This window comes from Galleria mellonella, unplaced genomic scaffold (assembly GCF_026898425.1).
Source record: "Galleria mellonella isolate WM207_F2 unplaced genomic scaffold, CSIRO_AGI_GalMel_v1 utg32, whole genome shotgun sequence".
Lineage (NCBI taxonomy): Eukaryota > Metazoa > Arthropoda > Insecta > Lepidoptera > Pyralidae > Galleria > Galleria mellonella.
The window spans coordinates 134,242-160,000 of NW_026442075.1; the positions used below are offsets into that span (position 1 = coordinate 134,242).

Genomic DNA, 25,759 nt, shown 5'->3' on the forward strand with positions numbered 1-25,759 from the left:
TAGGGTTCATTTAAAATTATTAGTATCCTCTTAAAAGATGTACTAGTTTCTACGAGTGTAAGTGGATATTTTTCTTTTTCTTTTCGAAATTTAAATAAAACTTTTTATTAGTTACCTCCTTGGTAGCCATGTTTCGAAGTAAAAAGTCATTCCATTTTTAAATTACAGAACAGATATGAGTTTACATAGTAATTTATCTGGCCGCAAAACACGACAGATATGGATTTTCATACAACTTTTGCCGGCCGCTGCCCGCGTGTATCTGGCCAGTACGGCAATTTTGATTTATCTCAAAGAAGATTGTCAAAATAATGCTCACATTTTCAAGCATGTTTGAGAAAAGTAATTATCATCGTAATATCAGCTTTTAACTGTCCACTGCCTGAATATTAGCCTCTTGGGTGGTTTTACCAGCAGTTAGCAGACGGATTGGTAACCGCGGTTAACCTTTAGAGATGTTTTAATAGGAACACTGCTGCGAATCCCTCGACTATAAATTCCCTTAATCGCCTCTTACGACACCCAAAGGAAAGGAATGTGTGGCCTATTCTATGCCGGAACCTACGCGGCGTAGAAACGTAATGTTCTTTATTAAATCTAATTAAATCAATGGTACAATTACTCGCATTTTCGCAAACAATATTAATAAATCCACATCGGGTCAGATCGATAGCGCTCCCGCGGATAACAACTTAAATTAATTTGCATTTTATTATAACCACATAAGTAAATAGAGATGATATCTGACAGATAATTTATTATACGGTAAGCAATAAAGGCGCACCGTGGGTAAACAATTCACAAGCGATATTACACTAGAGATTAGTGACTGGGTTAAAATAATGACAAGATTGTGGATAATACAATGTTAAGTAAGAAAAGGCAATAGTTATAGTAGTTGTGAAATTACATAGTTATTATAAATTAATAAGAATATATGTTAAATATATATTTTATACAATTAAACTGAAGATGCCTCGTTTAGAGGTGAAATACGTGTCGCAAAACGTGCGTGGACGAAATGGCGTTCGGAGATTTATGGCTAATATGGATTTATGGGGTGTGCAATTTCTGGTAGTAATCATCATCTTCATCATTCAATCCATCATATTCCGTCTGTCCGCTGCTGAACATAAGCCTCCCCCCTAAGGGGGTTTTGCCCGTAGTTGCCATGCTTGGCAGGAGGACTAGCAAACGCAATTAGGCTTTTGTTTTTGATTTTGGTTTTAAGAGAGATGCTGCTGCCCATTCCCCGCCCTCCCTTAGTCGCCTCTTACAACACCCACGGTACAGAAAGGGGTGGCCTATTCTAGGCTGGGACCACACGGGATTTCGTAGGGGGGGAGGGCTCAAATACATCTATATATACTCATATATAATACACGATATAAATTTATTCATTAATTGATTCATTAAAATAAAATGCTACATTTACGTGTAGAGTTAAATAATACATTACTTAGTACATTAAAAATATAATTACTACAGAATGATCAAACTAACTGTTACGGTATATAAAATTTTCCAGTAGATTTACGCATTTCATAAACATCATGTGTAATGCAAGCATCTCTTACGCACTAGGGCACAAGTTACGACATACTTTGATTTTCTCATTATATGGTAACACAACACAACAATATCTTTATATATACAAGTCTAGTAGTGTAATTAGAAACTGCTTCAAATTATTTATTAATTAAACTAATTAAACACACAAATATGAATAGACATAGATAGACATGCACAGTAAAAAGAGATAAATATACGTAGAGGAATAACACCAGAGTCCTCAGGAATGGTAAGCAAGCTGACGGCCCACCTGATGGAAAGTGGTAACCGTCGCCTATAGACATGAGCAGTACCATGGACATAACAGAGTATACTGTTTCGCCCATGATACCCCCATGTGTTGCTATCCCTGAGGACTCAGGTGTTATTCCTCTGTACTAAGTAAATTCACGCCATATCCCACCCTTCAAGCCGAAACACAGCCATGCAAACACAACTGCTTCACGGTTGAAACACGAATGGGACAGAGGTACCTAAGCAATCGACTTTTGTACAAAGTCTCCCTCTGATAACTAAATTGAAAACATCTTTATAAATCTAGAATCTCGAAATTTTGTAGACAGCTCTTTTATTTGGCATAGGTGAACGATAAGGAAACCTTGAAATTTAACCCCTAAGGAGAGCCATCATATCATCATCATCATATCAGCCTTTAACTGTCCACTGCTGGACATAAGCCTCTCCATATAGGGTCTTACCAGTAATTGCCACGCTTGGCAAGCAGATTGGCAACCACAGTTAGGCTTCGGAGATGTTTAAAAAGGAACGCTGCTGCCCATCCCTAAGGAGAGTAAAACTTACAAAATTCACGGGTATTAAATTTGGTATACACTTATTATATGGGATGAGGAAGGATTAGAAGTCTTTTAGAGAAATCTTCTGGAATAAACAATAAAGAGTATCAATCTATCTTCTTTTTACTCTGGTCAGTAGACATATCCTGGTCACGCGAACGAAGTCGCGGTTAAAAGTTTTCAATAAATCAGGTTTTGTTTCTTACGTCAAATGATATTCTTTCAAAGAACTTAAACATCAAAGATGTTGGATCGTTCTTATTAATCACTAAGAATATAATTGCTGTTTAGATATGCATCTACGCGTTAAAATTATGCTTATCTTAGAACCTCTGGTATTAATTTTATCCTGTAATAAATAATAATGACAATTCCTAATACCTACTAACAGAGGGGAAAGGGATTGTTAGTAATGGATTCTAGAAACCATATTGCTAACAAAATACCCTATTAGGTCGACCATTACGTGGTCTCATCTGGAAATCATCGTGATTTATTCTTGTTGAATTCGTCGTGATAGACAAACTGATCTGCTTTCATCCTCGTCTATCTTCTCTCACTAATGCTTCGCCAGCGTATACCGACTGCGCAGGAGGGTTTACATTTCTATTTACACCCATTAAAATAATATCTACCAACAACCAAAATTTTTAATTTAAAAATTTATATCTAAAAGGCGTGTTTGTACCGCACAGCTAGAACTGCTAAGACTAGAAATATATTTTATAACTAAGAAACCGCTTCAACTTAAAGAGGAAATACGTTCCCATGCGTGCAAAGTCGCTGGCAACAGTTAGTTGGATATAAATTGACAGGACATGATGGATAATGGTCATCTTCGCCTATAAAAATATGAATAGCACCATGGATGTCACGACACCTATGATAGGTAACTTACGCCTTGTTATTCCTAAGAAAATTTTCCCTGCGTACCTTATAATTTTACTGTCATATTTTACTCTTCAAACTGAAATGCAGACGTGGAAACACAGCGGTGTATGCTTGTTGAAAACCTTCGTGATATAAAATAAAAATAAAATAGAAACATCTACTTTACGGCAGAAGCAAGACAGAGACAAGAGACCCGAGCAGACGACCTTTGTATAGTCTCTGATCTTTATGGTTTGAGTAATTTGGGCGATGAGGATATTAGAGAATTCAAAGTTTATCCTAATTTAATCAATTTAATGATTGTATTTTTAATTAAACAAGAATCAACGATAACATTTAAAGGGTGTTCTGTAATAAAACGTCCGAGATTATCGTGTCAATATAAAGACATCACTAATTTTGTTTAATGGCAAGATTTATGGAGTGAGAAATCACTGTTTTACGATACAATTACGTTATGAATTAAAATTATTGGAGCAGTTAAGAACTTTATAGTGACACTGAATGACGTTTATGCTGTGTCTGAGAAATAATAATGATCTTAGGTACAAAGTATTCAAAAGGCTAAAGTCACACTTGGCTTTAGTCGATGCTTGGCCGGGTGTAGATAGGTGATAAATCCCAAAATCATCCTGTGGCTATACACCGCCATAGACTGTTAATAACATACACCTGCATAATCTGGTGAAAAAAGTCAATGCTGGTGGCGCCTGCCAATATACTAAACAGCCTACAAAAAATAGCATGCCCGATAACTACAGGTGCCAGGAGTACTACGCTAAGAGTAGCTCTGAACGCATTACGCCGCATTATCATATTCATACAAGAAAAGGCTAAATCCATTATAATTGACATTGACAGGAATTATTAGGAAAAGATCATGGAAAGGTGGCAGTGTCACAGGTTTTTATGTCTGGAAAAGTCCGTCTTTCAATAATAATAATAGGGGAAAAATAGATGTCAGCATAAAATAAGACTGAAGGAACAAAGCTAAACATACTAAATTATTATACTATCCAATAAAAATTCATTTATTCATTCCTATTTAAGAGCTATTTGTCATTGGAGCTCTTGCCACTCACTACGATTTTCAGCGAGTCTCTTCACCTCTTGATACGACACGACACCAACTCCTTCCTTGATCTGCCTGATGTAACTATGTCTCGGTCTCCCTCTTCCCCTCCTTCCTTCTATCTTATTTTCTATTCTAATGTTCATAAGTTCGTCGTGTCATATCAAGTATCCCAATATTTTCTCCCTTCTGGCCTCAATGGTTTTTATAATTTGTCTCTTTTCTTTAACCCTAAGTAGGACCTTTTCATTACTAATTCGATCTTTTTAGCTAATTTTTCCATCCTTTCCTAACACCACATTACAAAGGCTTAGTTGTTTCACTCTGAGTTAGTGTCTTCTCACTTCCTTCTGAATCGGTACTCCAGATATAGCTCGGGATAAGTCGTTTTCTAATATCTTTTGTTAATTTAACCTAAAGGGAATGTATTATGGGATAATGAAACTAGTCTTATAGCCATGTTGCGGAATGAATTGATAAGACGAGGTTTACCAGAGGGAGACTGTACAAAAGTCGATTGCTTGGGTACCTCTGTCCCATTCGTGTTTCAACCGTGAAGCAGTTGTGTTTGCATGGCTGTGTTTCGGTTTGAAGGGTGGGATATGGCGTGAATTTACTGGGTACAGAGGAATAACACCTGAGTCCTCAGCAATGGCAATGCATGGGGGGTATCATGGGCAAAACAGTATACTCTGTTATGTACATGGTACTGCTCATGTCTATAGGCGACGGTTATCACTTTCCATCATGTGGACCGTCAGCTTGTTTGTCATTCTAAGTTGTATAAAAAAAAGGTTGGTAGTGACTTATAACTAATTTACAACTGACAATTAACACAAAGTGTTAACTTATATACTTAATACAAACAAAGGAAATTAAAATAGAAATGGTGGATCGACACATTAACCCAGTACGTGCAGTGTTAAATTAACAATTCTTAAATCACTTAATAAACAAACTATTTTCTTATTGCACTGCACACACTAACATAGAAGTATGACTCCATACCATACATCTCAGTTACGACTCTGCGGGTCTACCATGAAATGATATTCCGAAATTTCAGACTCAATTTCGTGTTTCTGTTTATACCAAAATCAGACCAATGAATGGAGTTTAACATTTCGTTCGTCATACATCCTATTATAAAAGTCGAAAGGAACAATATTTTAACATTTTTAATATTTCCAAACGTCATGTATTATGTAATTTTAACATCAAATTTGTGTTTCCTTCGGACCCGAAATTTCGGAAAACATTTCATGGTAGGCCCTCTGGATTCATGTGGCCACATAAAATAGGACTGTACCAATAAATTTCCCACATCGTAACTACCACTTCCTCTTAATTACTTAAATTTATCAATAAAAATGTAAACACAAAGATACATCCCTGACCCACATTGAGGGCAATAAAAATCATGCCCATTTTATGTACCACAGTATATTTTTAATCGGTGCTATTGATTACTTATAAAACGATTAATGACACGTCAGTAATCGGTCGGCAGTCATCAGTGCATCCACCGGTCATTAAGGGTCGTAAATATGCTGGACATAGCCTCTTATTGGTTGATGAAGCCGCGGTTTCTCTCACAGATAAAGGGAATTTAACTTTATGAACCATTGACAGCATCCTTCGGACGTTTCCTCATCACTTTACGTTGATATATTTGTAAGGAACTACTAAAAAGGGATTCTCAGTTTGTCTGCTTATTGCCTGAATACCTGAATGTGACAGAAAGTGATATCTGACTACCCCTCGTCTAATGGTATCTGTTATTTATTTATTTAGTTAGAATATAATATCAAATGGAGGCGAATGTAATGGACACATACACTGTATTTTATTTATATTTCTTTTTATTGTTATTTTTAATGAGGAGTTTCGCGACTGACTCTTGGCCACAGCAGAATATCAGTGTTTTGCTCTTTTAAAGGCAAAGCAATAAACTGAGATATGGCCATTTTATGTTACTATGGCACACGCATGAAGGAAGGGAAATAAGGGAGATTGTTAGTTTATATATTTTGTTTTTTTATTTTTTATTTTGTGCTTTTTTATTTTCATTCTTTTATCTCTTTTATTGTGTATGTTTTTTTATTGTAATTTGTGTGCTGTAAGTAATGTAAATAAATTATCTATCTATCTATCTACATATTTTTATACTGTTAACGCGTGTAGCCTACTTGATTGTGAGCGACCATTATTGCTGACTCTTAGAAAACATCTTTAACCCTTTTTTTGAAGAACCCCACTTTGTGGACTTTTGAGAAAACCTCGGAAGGGAGTTCATTCCATAACCTGAGCAACTGCAGGAGAAAGCATATCTGAAATTGCGCAATACACGCACTACTGGTGGGCATAAGTAATTCTGATAATTCCCAAAATATTAACATGTATTTATAGAACAAATCAATTAAAATTTACAATATTTAAGTAATTACATATTTTGGGCATTTTTTTCTTTTTTGCTATTTAAAATGTCAAACAAGCTAACATTCGTGTTTCAACCGTGAAGCAGTTTTGTTTGCATGGCTGTGTTTCGGCTTGAAGGGTGGGATATAGCGTGAATTTACTGGGTACAGAGGAATAACACCCGAGTCCTCAGGAATGGCAACGCATGGGGGGTATCATGGGCAAAACAGTATACTCTGTTATGTCCATGGTACTGCTCTGGTCTATTGGCGACGGTTACCACTTTTCATCAGGTGGAAAGTGGTAACCATCAGCTTGTTTGCCATTCTAAGTCGTATAAAAAAAATGTTCCCGGTATACATCAACGGGGCAGCAGTGAAGGATGATATGTGAGGATGAAGCAGGTTAGTTAGCCTATCGTGACGAATTCAACAATACTTGTTCACGATGGTTTCCAGGGGAAACCACGTGGAGATCGGCCTCATAGGGCATATTGCTAACAATGGATTTGTCAAAGTCCATTGCTAATCACTTTCCCCCTCACTGGGACAGAGGTACTACTGCAAATGATTTTTATACAAAGTCTCCTTCCAGTAATAATAAAAATATCTCTATCTTCCACGATACGATATCGGAGGGAGGGGCAGCTACCAGCTCTGCCTTCGAGAACTCGCTCGCGTTTCTCACAGCCTCCCAATGACGTAATGCCTGCTAAAAATTCAGAACGATCTTCCGCCGCTTACAACCATTGACTCTTTACAACTACATATATAAAATTTATTGACCAATAAAATGTGATACAAAAGGCGGACTTAATGCTGTAGGCATTTTCTAACAGTCAACATTTGGATGTATAGATTTGTTTAAAAATCAGACATCCCTTTATTTTGTGAGTATCGTCCAACACGCTTGTTTGCACTTAATAGACCATTCGATGCTTAAAGCCTAATGATACTTAATAGTAGAGAGATGGTTAGCGGCCTCTTAAAATATCACCAAAAGCCAAACTGCGATTGCGTATAACTACTGGAAAAATCTCCCACAAGTAAACTGCTATAAGGAATGGCCTCTTTATAGCAGTCTATGGAGGAGGCCTATGTTCAGAAGTGAAGAAATAATGGCCGATATGATGTTGATGAATACACAGTTGTTAGATATTAAAGCTACGCGCAATGTTCAACTGTAATGATGTTAACAGAGGTAGACTTTGTACAAAAGTCTATTGCTTGGGTACCTCTATCCCATTCGTGTTTCAACCGTAAAGCAGTTGTGTTTGCATGGCTGTGTTTCAGTTTGAAGGGTGGGATATGACGTGAATTTACAGGGCACAGAAGAATAACACCTGAGTCCTCAGGAACGGCAACGCATGGGGGGTATCATGGGCGAAACAGTACACTCTGTTATGTCCATGGTACTGCTCATGTCTACAGGCGACGGTTACCACTTTCCATCAGGTGGGCCGTCAGCTTGTTTGCCATTCTGAGTTGTATAAAAAAAAAGTGTTCCCACACCCCAATGACTTAGTTATCAACCCACGCACCCTCCTGAGAACCAATGTAATTATTTCTACAGCCCTAAGTGTGAAACGTGATAATTGACCATAGAATTTTTATTGAACTATCCAATGCGTTATGTACAATTTGATTATAAGCGGGAACACACATTATTTGTTGGCTTGTTGTGTGAAATCGCTTTATCTGTGAGCTGTCAGCGGCCAGTGATGGCGTGACGTTTTTATTGATTTCAAAATATTGTGTTATTTAGTTTATTCATGGTTGATTTGTTATTTCAATATCTTTTTAAAGACATAAAAAAATGTTTAAACCAATAAGATTTCATAGGCAATATTAGCCACTACCTATTAGGTGGGCCGTACTTATTATCGGCTTCTTATAAAATTGTATCATCGTCATCGTCATTGCCTTTAACTGTCCATTACTAAACATGAGCCTTTTTTTTATGCAACTTAGAATAAACAAGCTGACGGCCCACCTGATGGAAAGTGGTAACCGTCGCCTATAGACATGAGCAGTACCATGAATATAACAGAGTATACTATTTCGCCCTTGATACCCCCCATCCGTTGCCATTCCTGAGGACTCAGGTGTTATTCTTCTGTACCCTGTAAATTCACGCCATATCCCATCCTTCAAATCGAAACACAGCCATGCAAACACTGCTTCCCGGTAGAAACACGAATGGAACAGTGGTGCCCAAGCAAACGACTTTTGTACAAAGTCTCCCTCTGGTAATGTGTAATACATATCTATTAGTCTATGTTACTCGATACTGATATTGTATAAAAAAAATACAGATATTATTAAAAAAAAAATAGAGATCCCTAAGAAAATTACAATGATTCGTATTGTAAATATTCGTAGGTATGTATTTCGTATACAATACCTAATCGTGATGAATACGCATGGAATTCAGCACGATGGTTTCTGAAGTCAGACCACGTAGAGGTCAACCTGATAGGGTATATTGCTAGCAATATGACTGGTAGTCCAAATTATTAACAACTTCCCCCCACGTTGAAGGGGTTACAATTTTACTTTCAACCATTTAAGAAAGTATCACTAAATAATGCTTCACTAAATGGTTGTTTGTTTTTAAACATTACTCCATAGTTCAAATGTTTTGAGGGGAAAGGGATTGTTGGTAATGGGGTTTAACTGACCTATTGCTAGCAATACACCCTGTCAGGTCGACCTCCACGCGGTTCCCCCTGGAAACCATCGTAGTTAATTTTAGTGGAATTCGTCACTTTCATTGTCACCTATCATCCCTCACTGGTGCCCCGCCAGCGTATATCGAAAGCGCAGGCGGGGTTATCATTCCATTAACACCCATAAAAAAAAAAGTTCAAATGTTTTGAACAGCACTTCAAAGTCTAGGGCCGGAGCGCTTGAACGACTACAATTCCCACGTATGTATGTTAAATTTATAACTGTAAATATTTTGATTTGTATAACATTACGCATTTTGTAAACAAATTTAAATGGATTTCCGATGTATTAATACGGCTTAATATTACATAAGTCATTAATTTAATTGGATTATTTGAATAATTCTTCTATATTTCTATATAATTCTTTTATATAGCTGTTCCGTTTACTTTATCGTTAATTTTAAGCGATTAATTGCGATAACTTATTGATTAGTGTCTCTTTATAGTAAATAAATAATTTATTTGCTTTAATTTTCTTTATACGAATTAATATATGTTTGTTACTCAATCGCGACCAATGGTTTTAAAGATTTCTGACGAATACAATCACACAGAGAACGGCCATACCACAGATTAACATATGAAATATTTTTTTAATTACAATTTATGCAAACGAAGTTTTGGTTCTGTTTTTTTAAAAGACAGAGGGCGAACGAGCTTCTGGCGCACCTGATGGTAAGTGACTACCGCCGCCCATGATCACCCATAACACCAGACGCATTGCAGATGTGTTGTTGACCTTTTAAAAAGGAATATATTCTTGCTATTTTCTCGGTATACAGCTAGTGCACCGAAAAATACAATTTACGCGTCGAAATTTACAATTATTGCCATTTTTTCTAAAATTATCTAATGTCTAAATTTTCTAAATTTTTACATACATAAATACATACAAAAATTTAGGCAGAAACAATGGAAGAAAATTTCGATTCAAACAAATTAAAGAAAAAAAGATAATTTTTTATATTTTAATTTGAAATTACTGTTTTATGGACTATCATAAATAAATATTATAATATATTGAAGTCGGTTGATTTATTTATTTACTTTATTGTACACACTAATTATACGGTAGGTAATCAGATGTAATTAAATGTACAAAGACGAGGGTCAATAAAGTATAAATAAATAAATAGTACATACCAACCTATCGCGGTTTCGAACGATCTGTTACCATCCGACGAAACGTATGCTTGAATTCCACTTTTGTCGTTATATAAACAAGATGTCATTCTCATCACCATATCTGCCGTAAACTGCCCACTGAACATGGACCTCCTCCTTGGGGTGGTTTGTCAGTAATTGCCACTCTTGGCAGGCGGATTGGCAATAATAATTAGGCTTCGGTGCTATTTTAAGAAGGACGCTGCTGCCCATTCCGATATATTACGTGCTAAAAAAATACCTGTGTAAATACGTGGTATATTTTATATACTTACTAAATGTTATAAATAATTAAAATGAATTTGTTTGTTACCTCTTAACGCTTTAACAAATCGACAAGTTTTTATGTAATTTTTGATTCCATCATCATCATCATTATATCAGCCTTTAATTGTCCACTGCTGAACATAATCCTCCCCCTTGAGGGGTTTTGCCGGTAGTTGCCACGTGGCAAGCGAGTTGGCAACCGCAGTTAGGCTTTAGAGATGTTTTGAGAGGAACGCTGCTACACATTCATCGCCCACCCTTAATCGTCTCTTACGACACCTACGGGAAAGGAAGGGGAGGCCTATTGTATGCCATGGCACACACGGCGATTTATTTCCGAATTTATAATTTATTTTGTACTAAAATACTAAATATATACACATATTTTTTGGATGGAAAATATCTTTTTAAGGCTACTATCTCGGTTACGTGGACGAAGTCGCGGCTAAAAGCTAGTAGTTCTATAATCGTGCATTTCATTGCAAATTAAGCGGCAAAATTCAAAATGCATAATTAGTGATGGGACGATTATATTTCTCAGAAATCTTATTGATAAAAGAGATAAGATTTCAAATTCAAATCTCTTTATTTTGGTACATAAATAAATTAGTGGATTATTTAAAATTCTAAAAAGGTAAAGAATTTGTGGATGAAATAAAGTAAAAAGAAGCCCCAAATGGAGACCTAACGGCGGCTCCTTTTAATTTAAACCTTCGTATTCGCATGATATAAGCAATGTGAGTAGGTATTAATTAATCACTTAATTAATTCATCCGCCATCGCCATCGTTATCCAATTAACTTGATCATTTTTAATTTTATCGCCAATCGACCATAGCCCGAATAAGCTGCCAAATATAAAATATCAAATAGGTATAGAAAAATAACACTACATAAATTATTTTTTGTTATTAACTTATCGACAGAAATTGACATATCTAGGTAAGTGGGGAACATCTCAGAGTCGATATTCATAAACCGGATAACGGAGATCTCGGCAAAACCCAGAATGTCCAGATTCGAGTCGATTTTGTGACGTTCATTTTATCAGCTGTGAATTACAAGGTATCAAATGTCTAAAGAAATATCACTATATAAATCAAGTCATCGATAGAAAACGGTATTTGTAAATAAGTAGCGGCCATCTTAGATTGGATATGAATTTAAAACCTGACAGCGAAGTGTCTCGGGGTAGAATCTAGAATATAAAAAATATGAGGCAATCTGGATAAGTTCCTTTTTCAAAGCTGCAAAAGACTACCCTTAAATATTAAATACTAGTTGATGCCCGCGATTTGTTCGCGTGGTATTTGTTATTGCTGTTTAGTATGTATCGATGCATGTACCTACCTATTTATTAAAGGCGATTTTTTTTTCTATGTACAGACATTCGACCTTTTCGAATTTTATTATATGTATAGATAGATATACATTTGTAGAAATACAAAATATGCTTAGGGAATCATATATAATATTATGTAAGCAAGGAACATCGCAAATTCGACGTTTCAAGACAAAATCCAAAACAAAAACTTTAGATTTTGCCCCAAGATTAATATTTGGAAACAAAACCCAAAATGTCTAAACTATTAAATAACAGCTGAGATAATTTACAAGTTTACATTTTCAAAATGGCCATACTTTCTTATTGTGACATAACCGCTGCTATTTTGAACAAAGCTATAACAATTTCTGTTGAGAATACACATCAAAACTCCACCATTATCATGCCATTAAAAAAAAAATAAAGTCAATAACGCTGTCATCGCTTTAATTTATTTACATATTAGAAAGAGAGAACAAAAATTAAATAACTGCTCTAAAAATCATAAAGATAAAAAATATACCGCATCCGTAAGCCACCCATGACGAATACAGAGTTTCCAGCCATAAAAATGGCCCACAACAATGCATTATTTACTATTATATATCGGCAAAGCGACAGACAGACTAATTACTAACATAAACAGCAAAGACTGTAGGTGTAAACGTTACGGGCGGTACCAAATAGTCATTCGAACCTCCGAAAAACAAGCGGCGAACGGCCACCGAGCATGTTAGACAGTCGCAAGAGCGACTAGTCGCTGTCGACATGTTGTAAATGAAATGTATGAAAAAAAAAAGGAAAGGGAATTGTTGAACTAAAGTAACTCTGATTTGAATGGAGAATTATATATAATTACTTTAAACAAAAAAATTAATATATTTTTGCATTTCACCTATAAACTTCAATGTATATATGAAATGCATATAATTGAAAAAATATTGTACATTTTTAAATTTAAACTAACTTTTTTCGAACGTAAAAAAAAATTAGATAGATCGATTTGATTGAATTAAACCAGCTTAATTTAGTACAAACATGTTTTCAGAAAAAACAAGGACAAGGATAGATATAGTTTTATATTAATGTTTCATATTGGAAAAATAAAGTTTTTTGAACCAATATTCGATTTACTTTTTTAATTTTCATTTTCCCTTGAACGCACAAAGTGAACTGGTAGAATAATTGAGATAAGATAGTATAAAATGAATACGGCGATTAGTCGCAAACGCGACTGAATTGCCGTCTCCAGTCACCAGCCACCCTAAGATCGGAGGCACAATGAAATGCTGAGCCAATATTGACCGTTGCGTAAGCTGACGTTCCCACGGGGTCCTGACGGATTTTTCTCATGTTCATACAAAATAAAATGTCTATTGTTGAATGTAACACTACAAGGCGCCTTCACTTTAATAGTTTTCGTAAACAAATTGGGGCTCAAATATTTGGTATAATTATTCGGTACACGGCTGTAGCCACAAAGCGGCTTTTAACGTATAAAGGACGTGGTAATTGAATGGGATTTTTGTGTAATCTATATCCACTTTTGATCCTTGTTTGGTGTTCTGTCGGCTTGTGTGTGGCTCGGATTTTAATTTCATTACTTAGCAGTATACTCAGTTAAGTTATACAACGAGACGAATATGCATAGCTGAGTTGTTTTTTTTTTTTTATTTTCTCAATTGTTAATCAAACTCAAGACAATTTTATTAAGAGTTTTTAAGTATAACTACTATTTTTGTTTTATAACATAGAGAGCAAACGAGCATGCGACTCGCCTGATATCCGTAGGTACCTGCAGCAATATTAGAGAAATTGCAAATGTATCACCGGTCTTTTAGGAAGGAATTATTTTTTTAATGTGATAATTATGTATTTAAATTATTTTATATAATATAATATTATATATACACACACTAAGTCCTTTTTTCATCACTTTCTTTTATACCACTGAGGTGGCAAACAAGCATACGGCCCACCTGATGGTAAGCGGTTACCGTAGCCTATGAACACCTGCAATACCAGGGGTATTACGCGCGCGTTGCCGACCCTGAAGAAACCTCTTTACCCCCCTTTTGAAGAACACCATGCTGTAGTCTCTTGGGAAAACCTCGGCAGGGAGCTCATTCCATAACCAAAGTGTTAGTGGGAGAAAACATCTCTGAAACTGCATTGTACGCGACCATGTAGGCTGTAGGGTATGAGGGTGAACTCCCTGTCGATGGCGAGCCGTACGATGGTAGCAAGTGGCCATGGACATCATATTGAACAATTCCTGTGAACACAATCCGTTGTACAAGCGGTAGAACACGAAGAGTGAGGCAATCCATCATCACCATTTCTTCATCATTTGTGATTATTATCATTCCATACATTATTTATATTTAAACTAAAATTTTAAAATTTTTAAAATTCATAGAGGAATTATTCAATATGATGCCTACGGCCACTTTCTATCATCGTACGGCTCGCCATCGACAGGGAGTTCACCCTCATGCCCTACAGCCTAAATGGTCGCGTACAACGCGGTTTCAGAGATGCTTTCTCCCACGAACACTCAGGTTGTGGAATGAGCTCCCTGCCGAGGTTTTCCCAAGAGACTACAGCATGGGGTTCTTCAAAAGGGACCCCCCTAGAAAGAGGTTTCTTCAAGGTCGGCAACGCGCGCGTAATACCTCTGGTATTGCAGGCGTTCATAGGCTACGGTAACCGCTTACCATCAGGTGGGCCGTATGCTTGTTTGCCACCTCAGTGGTATAAAAAAAAATTAAACAACTTGAGTCTGTTGATTCAGTATTTATTAAATAAGATATAAACGTTAAAAAAAATTAAAATAATTCATTACCAGAGGGTGACTTTGTACAAAAGTCGATTGCTTGGGTACCTCTGTCCCATTCGTGTTTCAACCGTAAAGCAGTTATGTTTGCATGGCTACGTTTCAGTTTGAAGGGTGAGATATGGCGTGAATTTACTGGGTACAGAGGAATAATATCTGAATTCTCAGGAATGGCAACGCATGGCGGGTATCATGGGCGAAACAGTATACTCTGTTATGTCCATGCTATTGCTCATGTATATAGGCGACGGTTACCACTTTCCATCAGGTGGGCCGTCAGCCTGTTTGCCATTCTAAGTTGTACAAAAAAAAAAATATTATAATTTTTTTTTTCTTAAGAAGAGCTATTATTTTATAAAACATTTATACCTCACTTTCATTCTAGTAATACAGTAGAATCTCCGCTATTAAATTCGTTTAAATTTAAACCGTACCGTAAATTGTAGTTAAAAATCTTTATCTATCTACAATTTATCTAATAGAACCGGTTACAAAACATTAAGATCGAGTAAAACTTACCACATTCAAAGCTAACAGTGTATTTTTAAGTTTGTTTATTGAAACAGCAGTGCATCGAGTGAACGGAACTACAGTAGGTCCATCCGCACACGAAGCGACTGCTACGTGGAAACGATTATCAACAAACCACAGACTTATTATCGTTGTTTCAATTGTTATCTGACTAGAAGCGCCTCGTTTTAAGCAACTTCAATAATAATTCAAAATTGATCTTTCAAATCGCAGTACAGCATAAGAAGTGTTCGTTGAGGAGGGGGAAGGAATTGTTAGTAATGCGAACCACCAGTCCCATTGCTTGCAATATACCTCGTCAGGTCGATCTCCACGTGGTCCTTGGAAACCAACATGCTGAATTATAGGTATATTCAACACGATGGGCAAACTGACCTGCCTTTTCATTCTCATCTATCATCCCTCACTGGTGCCACACCAGCGTATATCGTTGGCGCGGGAAAGTTTACCATTCCATTATCATCCATTAAAAATATATATGTGAAGTTTTTTTTTTTTTTTTTTTAATATTTTAAGGGCTTTTACCTTCTTCAGGTATATCAGTCCTATTGTACCCTGAATTGATTTCTCCAACAAAACTTTAACCTTCCCTAGAAAAGAAAAAAATGGGCATCAATAATTTACAGAGATGTTCAAAAATTTCTGGTTTAAGTTCAGCTAACATAGTTTGAATAAGACCAACATTCAATTTATTTAAGTTAAAGTGGCGCATGAATTCTTTTTTTTTCGTGTTAATGACACTCTAATAGAATATGATGCACATCATCGATGACAAGTTTGACAATGGGGTGACAAACTTTATCATATGTGCAAATTTTTTTGATGGATAATGACCAGAACGTAAACGAACAGCTAATTTAATACAGTACCTATTGATTTTATATGTGAAGTTGTTTTCATTTATATAAATCTTTTTTATGGCATAAATCCGTCATTGAACTTGTTTTTTTTTTCATTAAGGACTCTATACCCTATGACTTTACTGTACAATAAAATGTTACAAACAAACAAACCTATAATAATAGCTGTCGATTGACTTAATATTATGAGTTGTTACTATTACTTATAATTCATAATTTAATTCATTCTTTATTTTAAAATAAACGTCAAGTTAAAGTACGATAAAATTATCATTAATTATGTGTTATTGGAGATAGATAATAAAACAAAAACATAAAAAAATTAAACAAAATAATAACAGAACTTTACTTAGCTACAAATTTATTCACTGAAGCATTTATTTACATTGAAAAAGAAATAGGTAACAGAAGAAAAAAATACAATAAAAATGTAGAAGCTATACTTTTTAAGCGTGTCATTGTGCGATAAGCCTTAAACCATTCGTAGTCTATCCAGTATCTTCAGATTTACGATTGCATTACACTCGACATTTGCATTAAAGTGTAATTATAACAAATCATAATGTTTGAACTGCATTTAGCACGCTTGTTGTAATCCGCAGGGCAATATTCTATTGGCTTCAAATTATCAATTTACAATTTTGTGTTCAATGTGTCTAATAATAAAACTCTATTTTCTCTGACATATATTATTATTTGTAATCAATTATTCGCGTAAATTGTGACCTTAGGTTTGACGTGTTTTATAGGACGCCACTGTTAAAGGTTCAGTGCGATGGATTTGCTCCTGTGTAGTTACGCAAAATGGTTACTTACTTAACATCTCAGTTAAAATATATCTTAATAATAGTATAATAATAAAAATGAACTATATATAAGAGAAAGTATTATCATTTTCTAATAAGTTTTATTTATTTGAAAAATAAAACAAAATTACAGTACGTAACCGAGGGTGGAAAGGAATTGTTAGCAATGGAGTTTGACAGCTCGATTGCTAGCAATATGTCCTATTAGGTCGATCTCTTCGCGGTTCCCCCTGGAAACTATCATGGTTAATTCCTGATGAATTCATCATGATGGGCTAATTGGCCTGTTTTCATTCTCATCTATCACCCTTCACTGGTGCTCCGTCAGCGTATACTATTAGCGCAGGCGGGGTTACCATACCATTTTCGCCCATCAAACTAAAAAAAGTAGGTAACCGTATGGTCCCAGTATAGAATAGGCCACCCCCTTCCTGTCTCCTCTTACAACACTCATGGGAAAGAAAGAGGTAGCTCATTCTATGCCGGAACTATACGTACAACCCGTCCACCATTTATCGTTCAAATCCATTCAGTAGTTTTTGCGTAAAAGAGTACCTAACAAACACCCATCCATCCATTGTTACAATCTTTCGCATTTTTTTATACAACTTAGAATGGCAAACAAGCTGACGGCCCACCTGATGGAAAGTGGTAACCGTCGCCTATAGACATGTGCAGTACCATGGACATAACAGAGTCACAGATAATATAATACTATACTAGTAACAAAGTATACTGTTTCGCCCATGATACCCCCCATGCGTTGCCATTCCTAAAGATTCAGGTGTTATTCCTCTGTACCCTGTAAATTCACTACCATATCCCACCCTTCGAACCGAAACACAGCCGTGCAAACAACTGCTTCACGGTAGAAACACGAATGGGACAGAGATAATGGACAGACTTATAATGTTAATAGAGTATTACTTTAAAATGTCCATTCTCCGTCTATTAATTACCATTCAATAAGGACCGTCAAGTGGCTAAAGGCTCTACACGGTTCTACCATCACATATCTCTCTCCTTATCTACTTTCATAAATATACATTCAACATTTCTAGAAACTTATTTATTTATTTATAAAAGACACACCAACAATATGCTCACAATAATTAAGCAGACAATGTACAATGTTATTAGTAAGTAAAAGAGAACAACTACTATTCAAAAAATGCTTAAATCTAAGTTTGAACAAAAAATCTTACTCCTCACTACCAAGCTTAAGGCCATATGAACATATCAATTAAAGGCATATACAGCTCTCACAGATAAGCGTCAATGTATACTAACTAACAATTATACAATTAGAAAAGACCTAACTACCTAATCCATCCAATCCAACTTATATATACATATAGTATATATACAGTTATAATATTTATCTATATTATATTGATTTTTTTTTAAGTTAACGATTAAGAATAAAGAATGAAAAAGAAAAAAAAATATATTTTTTCAGTTTTTTTTTTTCAAGAATTTTATGCTAACGCTTCGTAATTAGCCCAAATTTACTAATTACTAATTTTTACTTTTAACTTCGTACGCGTAGCCAGAACATGTTTACAATCCGGGATAAATAGGGGAAAGGAATTGTTAGTAATGGGCTCTAATTTCCCCATTACTAGCAATACGCCTTATCAGGTCGAACTCAACGCGGTTCCCCCTGGAAACTAAGAAGGAATGATAGGTGAGAATAAAAAGACAAGTATTGTAAAATTAATTAACAAAATCAGTTTTTTTGACGGATGACAATGGAGTGATAGCCCCGCCTGCGCTAACGGTATACACTGACGAGGCACTAGGAAGGAATCATAGGTGAGGATGAAAAGTCAGTTAGCCTATCGTGGTGAATACACATGGAATTCAGCACTATGGTTTCCAGAGGGGATCACGTGGAGGTCGAGTTGACAGGGTATATTGTTTGCAATGGGACTGGCAGTATTACTAACAATCCTTCCCCCCCCCCCCCCCGAGGATACTGTTTGACTGATTCGTAAATCATCAGACAGTAATCAGTAGTCATCACAAATCATCATGCGTAGGTGAACAATAAGTAAGGAATTTTGAAAATTTTATACGTATAAAAAAGTAAAACTTCCAAGTCGCCGGCAAAATCTAGTATATTTACATTTAAATTATATTAAGTATAAAATAAATCTTAATTTATAGTTCCTTAAACACACTGTAGATGCAATTTAGTATCAATAATCAGAATTCACGAGCCGAGATCGTAGTAAATCAATCTTTCATTCAGAGCGCCGTCCGATTTCATGCTGGCTTCAATAAATTAGGTAATATATTTACGACACTTTATAAATTAGATTATAGAATATTATTATAAATAATCACATTATATGATATTATATTGTCATTATTGTAGTAACAGAATACAAGAAAGTTTATTTAAGTAGATTCAAATATCACTTAGTTACTAAACCGAATTAAATAAATTTAAATTATCGATAGATATAGCTAACGAATTAGCAATCTGAAGTGCCAGTGGACTGGAAATCGTAGAAACCATTACCGTTTTTTTTCTGGATGAAGCACGTCAAGTAGCTTATCGTGACGAATTCAACAGGAATTGTTCACGATGGTTTCCAGGGGGAATCACGTGGAGGTCGACCTAATAGGGCATATTGCTAGCAATGGGGCTGTCAAACTCCATTGCTAACAATCCTTTTCCCCTCACCCATGACCGTTAGAGTAGATATGTTTTGGAGTGGAGACCGTGAATCAGCAAGCGTAGTTTGGGGTGAACTGTCGCTAGAAATGACATACGTAGGGTAGCTGGTAATAACTGGCAGCTAAGGAGGGGGAAAAAATTTATAGTATTGGGGATCTAACAGCTCCATTACTACCAATATACCCTATCAAGTCGACTTCCACTCGGTTCCTTCTGGAGACTACCTTTTTTTTTCTTTTATGCAACTTAGAATGGCAAACAAGCTGACGGCCCACCTGATAGAAAGTGGTAACCATCACCTATAGACATAATGATAATACTTTTTTCGATCGATGGAATTTACTCCAGTGTTAATCCAATATCAATAGTGTAATGATTGATGCATGTTAATAGTGCAATTTTTCTTTGAGGATTTTTTTTTTTATAGATTTTTTTTTTTATTTTCGTCTTTTTTTGTTACAGATTCATCACACAGAAGACTTGATCCTTTAAGAAGTACAAAATTATTAAGGTAACTTATAATATACAGAAGCATTTGTGACAACCATATCATCCTTATCGGGTCGACCTTCATGCGGTCTTCCTGGAAACCATAGTAGTTTCAGAATCACTATATAGTATAAAACAAAGTCGCTAAGTAAGATAAATTGCTGTACAGATGAGAGCTTTGAGAAGTATGTGTGTCGCTTTCTGTCGTTGGTTTGGTCATTTGGAGAGGATGGATGAAAGAAGTCCCAAGAATGAATGTATGCTTAAATCTTTAAAACTATGCAATTTGGCGTTCCATTGGATTTGACAGATATGTATGTATGTATGTACAAAGTCGCTGTCGCTTTCTGTCCGTCCCTATGTATGCTTAAATATTTAAAACTATGCAACGGATTTAGAATCGGTTTTTTTAATAGATAGAGTGATTCAAGTGGAAGGTTTATATGTATAATACATGCATAATATTGTAGAGAAGCACTGATAATTTTAGAGGTTTCTAATGTGATGTGATGTAATGTGCACCCGTGCGAAGCCGGGGTGTGTCGCTAGTATTATTATAAACAATCTATGAGATTGTTTATAATAATACTAGCGATCTGCTAAACATAAACTTTCCTATAAGATGGATTTTACCAGTAGTAGCCACCAGCAAGCAGTTTGACAACCGCAGTTAGGATTTGGTAACATTTTAAGTGGGATGCTGCTTCCCATCCCTTGACCATTAAGTTCACTTAGTCGCCTCTTATGACACCCATGGAAAAGTAAGAAGTGGCCTGTCTATGTCTATGTCGGGACCACACGGCGAATCCCAAGGGATTCCCGTGTAACAGTTAACAACAAGTAACACCGTGTAACATTAATAGAATATATTAACTTTTAGACTTTCTCGCCGTATGTTTTATGGTTTATAAGAGACGGGAATTAACGCCATTATTTAAGCAAACTATGATGTTTAAAAGACGGCCGTGTGGTCCCGGCATAGAATAGGCCACCCCTTCCTTTACCGTGGGTGTCGTAAGAGCTGACTAAGGGGTGAGGGGGCGAGGGATGAGCAACACCGTCCCTTTTAAAACATCTCCAAAACCTAGCTACGGTTGCCGGGGGGAAAGAGATTGTTGGCAATGGAGTTTGACAGCCCCATTGCCAGCAATATGCCTTAATAGGTCGACCTACACGTGGTTCCCCCTGGAAACCATCGTGAACAATTCTTGTTGAAATCGTCACGATGGGCTAACTGTCCTGCTTCATCCTCACCTATCATCCTTCACTGGTGCCCCGCCGGTGTATTCTGATAGCGCGGATGGGGTTACCATTCCATTATCACCCATTAAAAAAAAAACTACGGTTGCCACCTGCCCGCCAAGCGTGGCAACTACTGGGAAAACCTCCTAAGGGGGAGGTTTATGTTCAGCAGTGGACAGTGGAAGGCTGATATGATGATAATAATAATTATATATAATAAGTTATATATAAACTTAAGTTTGTCTAATACTTTTGTTTCAAAATTGTCACAATATCACCGCATATTTACGGAACGTACAGAACGGAACCAGATACAAAAGTCGATTGCTTGGGTACCTCTGTCCCATCCGTGTTTCAACCGTAAAGCAGTTATGTCTGCATGGCTGTGTTTCAGTTTGAAAGGTGGGATATGGCGTAAATTTATAAGGTACAGAGGAATAACATCTGAGTCCTCAGGAATGGCAACGCATGGGGGGTATCATGGGCGAAACAGTATACTCTGTTATGTCCATGATACTGCTCATGTCTATAGGCGACGGTTACCACTTTCCATCAGGTGGGCCGTCAGCTTGTTTATTTATTTATTTATTTATTTATTCATTAGTACAAATATGTGTACATGGCGGACTTAATGCTAAAAGCATTCTCTCCCAGTCAACCATAGGGAAGTGTCAGAATACTCGAATGCGGTACTACTAATTATTGATATACATACGTACTAAAATTACAAATATAAACGAATAAATATATATAAATAACAAATATACTTACACATATATGACATATACTATATTATACACGGAATTGAGAATAATATAAAGTACTTACTGCTCGGATAAAAATAAAAAGTGTGCGTTAACGCTTTTTTTGAAAGACGGTTTAGTCGGTAGTCTCTTAATGGCATCAGGAAGCGCGTTCCAGAGTCGTGAAGAATGTAGGAGAAAAGAGTTTGAAGCGTAACCAGTACGGTTTTTTGCCTTTTCTTCTTTTTCAGTTGTTTGCCTATATCACCGCTCTATCCGCTGACATTGATGCTCCTTTCCACTTTGGAGGTTGCTGGAAGAGAACTCTTTTAGAGTTAACCTCGCCTTTGTACATTTAATTACCTCTGTCATATTTTTTATGTATAAATAATGTGTAATAAATAAAGTATTAAACTAGTACTAGTACTCGACATGTAATGTGGTCGATACATCGAGACAAACTATGTGTATTTAAATTATTACATACATACATGCATATCTGTCACGCCTCTCTCCCATTAGGGTAGGCAGAAACAATGGAACGCCAAATGCTTCGATTCAAACAAACCTCTTTCGCTTCTTCTTTAAATTATTAATTTATGTATATTCCAAAATCAGTCTACGATTTCTAAAAGGCATCACTTGTTTATTCTTTTAGGTACATAATTAGATTCTGAGTTCCAAGAAAATGTTTATAAGTATATACCTACATACAAACAATGATGCAATATGATAAAAAAGTATAGTGGTCCCAATTCGGCATAATTATGTTAATTACATCAAATGCTGATATTTGATCATATAATATATATATATATATATATATATATATATATATATATATATATATATATATATATATATATATATATATATATATATATATATATAACATAATCTTATATGATCAAACGTCCCGGCTTCGCACGAGTGGACATTTTTACAACATTTCAAAAAATGATTATTGGGACATAACGATAATAGTTGGACGTATAGTATCACCGAAGTTTTTTGTTGTTATTGATATTTTCTTCAATACTGTAGAACACACAAGGAAATATGACAAATCTAATAAAAAAAAAATACAGATGAATGGAAAAGAGTAACTACAGTGAAAGAAAATGTGATTTGACATATATGTATAAAGAAAGATGGCCTAGAACCTCTTCACGCTAGAGAGCACCACCCTCATTAGCACAACAGTAATATAATATTTCAAATCCAGCATACCTATGATTTTTTATGGGTGAATAGTATGGTTGCCTCGCCTACGCTAACGGGATACGCTGGCGGAGCACCTGTGAAGGGTGATAGATGAGAATGAAAACAGGCCAGTTAGCCCATCATGACGAATTCATCAGGAAATAACCATGATAGTTTCCAGGGAGAACCGCGAGGAGGTCGATCTGGTTGGGTATATTGCTAGCAATGGGATTCTCGGTCTCCATTACTAACAATCCCTTTCCCCCCAGCATACCTATTTAGATGACATCAAAATGTGTAAAAAAAACAGACCTTTTAACTGACAATACCTTTCGGTATTCCTGCAAACGCATAAAATGGGCACATTAAAGGAAAATATTAACAGCGACGGTTGCTAATAAACCACAGGAAATTATGGTGGTAATAATTACCACATAACGTCCCACTCTTCCATAAAAAGTATTATGTTTATATATTCACATTATTGTACATATAAAATAGATACGTAGATAGATATATAATTTTTTTTTTTTGCTGAGTGAAAATGGAATGGTGACCCCACCCCGCCTGCGCTAATGGGATACGTTGGCTTCATTCTCGAATGATATTCATAATGGGATTCATTCTCATCTATCATGTACCACTGGCGCCCCGACTGTGTATACCGATAGCGCGAGCGGGGTTACCATTCCATTATCACTCATTAAAAAAAAAAAACTAAACCGTAACAAGTAATACGTGAACGAGAGAGCAAAAGTTAGTAAGCCATATTTTTTATGAGACATAACTATAACACCTAATTGTAGCCGGTCGACGTCGGCAGAGCAAAACTAGTAGTTACCAGCTAATAACTGGCTGTTAGCGAGTAGTTGCCGCTAGATCTGTTATTAGACAGTTTTTTCATCTCCAGGTAATACCGCCGCGGTAGGTTGTGACGTCACTTTGAAGTTCAAAAGATGGATACTGTAATTTAAAGATTTTGATGTCATCTAAATAGGTATGCTGGATTTTAAATATTTTTATTAATATTACTGTTGTTCTGATGAGTGTGGTGCCCTCTAGTATGAAAACCAGAGAAATTGAGAACCACTTTTCTGAAGTAGGTGAAATATTTAGTCATATTTCGAACAATCCCATAGAACAATCCCTTCAAAAGATGCTGAAGACTTTCACTTTATATAGGTTTAATTGGTCCCATAGTTGTTAATTTTTTTATGCAACTTAGAATGGCAAACAAGCTGACGGCCCACCTGATGGAAAATGGTAACCGTCGCCTATACACATGAGCAGTACCATAGACATAACAGAGTATACTGTTTCGCCCATGATACCTCCCATGCCTTATTATTAGCTGTGAAGGAGAGTTTTCCAGTGGTTACTAGGCTTTTTTTTAATGGATTATAATGGAATGGTAACTCCGCCTGCGCTATCGGTATACACTGGCGGGGCACAAGTGAGAGGTGATAGGTAAGGATGAAAGCAAGTCAGTCGGCCCATCCTGACGAATTCTACTAGAATTAACCACGATGATTTCCAGGGGGAGCCATGTGGAGGTCGACCTGATAGGGTGTATTGCTGGCAATGGGTTTTAGTATATTTTTTTGAAAACGCATATTCAATAAATAAGTCTTGGACTGTTTATCGCGCTTCGTTTTTTTAATCTAAAACTAGATGGTGTGATTACAAGTAGATTTTGAAATTGATTAAAATTTGATTTGATTTGTGATGAATCAAAATGTATGTATATGTATATGTATGTATGTACATCTATAAATATAGGATTTACTGAACGTTTGTAGTGACCAGAGATAAACGGTTGTAATCAGTCGTTATTTATAATACTATGAAATTACATTACATAATAATGCGCCTGCGGCGAGCCATATATTAACAAAGTAATATTTTCAAACGGAAAAATATACATACATACATACATATCTGTCACGCCTGTCTCCCATTAGGGTAGGCAGAAACAATGGAATGCCAAATGCTTCGATTCAAACAAACCTCATTCGCTTCTTCCACATTCATCAATCTTGTCATACACGCTCGCCGGTTACGGGTACATTTAATTTGGCCCTTCTTCAGCACGTCGCCTATTTGGTCGACATACGTCCGTCTAGGGCGGCTA

General features: G+C 36.0%; 1 protein-coding gene across 2 annotated transcripts in view; it reads left to right on the plus strand.

The window, feature by feature from the left end:
• The window catches only part of LOC113510702 (uncharacterized), a 206,452-nt gene that overhangs the window by 93,849 nt on the left and 86,844 nt on the right, over positions 1 to 25,759 (plus strand). For both annotated transcript variants that reach the window (XM_052896220.1, XM_052896219.1), the window contains exon 2: positions 20,414 to 20,462. The gene's annotated coding sequence lies outside the window, so the exon portion shown is untranslated. The remainder of the gene's footprint in view (positions 1 to 20,413; positions 20,463 to 25,759) is intronic.